At 44.1% G+C, this 744-nt stretch overlaps 1 non-coding gene across 1 annotated transcript; it reads right to left on the bottom strand.

Annotated features, from left to right (window-relative positions):
• Positions 1 to 192: 192 nt before the first annotated feature.
• Positions 193 to 274, bottom strand: trnal-aag (transfer RNA leucine (anticodon AAG)). Its single transcript has one exon. It is a non-coding gene; the product is annotated as a tRNA-Leu (tRNA).
• Positions 275 to 744: the final 470 nt, after the last annotated feature.

Genomic DNA, 744 nt, shown 5'->3' with positions numbered 1-744 from the left:
GAGCACAGCTAGAATAACTGAAAGATAACAGAAAGACTTCCTTTGAAACCAAAGTGATGTAAAAGGCTCCCAGCTAACCCCTGCAAGACATCTGGCCAGTTTTGACACTTTGGCCTTTACTCTAGAAACCACATCTTTATCAAGGGTCTCTATCTGCTCTAACTATCTGCTCTATGTGTAAAGGTAGCAAAATGGCAGTGGTGGGATTTGAACCCACGCCTCCTGAGAGACTGGAGCCTTAATCCAGCGCCTTAGACCGCTCGGCCACACTACCAGACATCTGCATCAGTCCACTGCAATCGTGACACACCTCTCAAATTCTCAAGAGCCATTAACTCGCATGGATATCAACCTGTCATAGGGGAATACACTCCACTTGAAAATCACATTGGACACCCACAAGAAGAAGATGTTTACCATAAGTAATGTTGTATTCTGCTGCTTACACAACAACTGTGAACATGAAACTCAACACTGCTGTGATGACCATGCTGAAGTCATAAAATCCATAATGTGCTGCACTGGATTTTCTTGGCATGAATGCGTTCTGGTAATGGGTAGGTATCCATTTGAAAAGTTTCACAACATCACTACTAAGGCGGAGATGGGACGGGGACAGGACAGGGAAATTAGTGCTTTTGTGACACCATCAGGCTTGTACTTACCATCATGCCATTTGGACTGTGAATTGCTAAAGCAACCTTTCAGAGGTTAATGAACAAAGTTGTGTGTGGGTTGTTGGGT

Source organism: Seriola lalandi, unplaced genomic scaffold (genome assembly GCF_002814215.2).
Source record: "Seriola lalandi dorsalis isolate HSWRI2012SDOR001 ecotype SW California unplaced genomic scaffold, Sedor1 jcf7180002050761, whole genome shotgun sequence".
Classification (NCBI taxonomy): Eukaryota; Metazoa; Chordata; class Actinopteri; order Carangiformes; family Carangidae; genus Seriola; species Seriola lalandi.
This window is presented reverse-complemented; position numbering and strand designations above follow the sequence as displayed.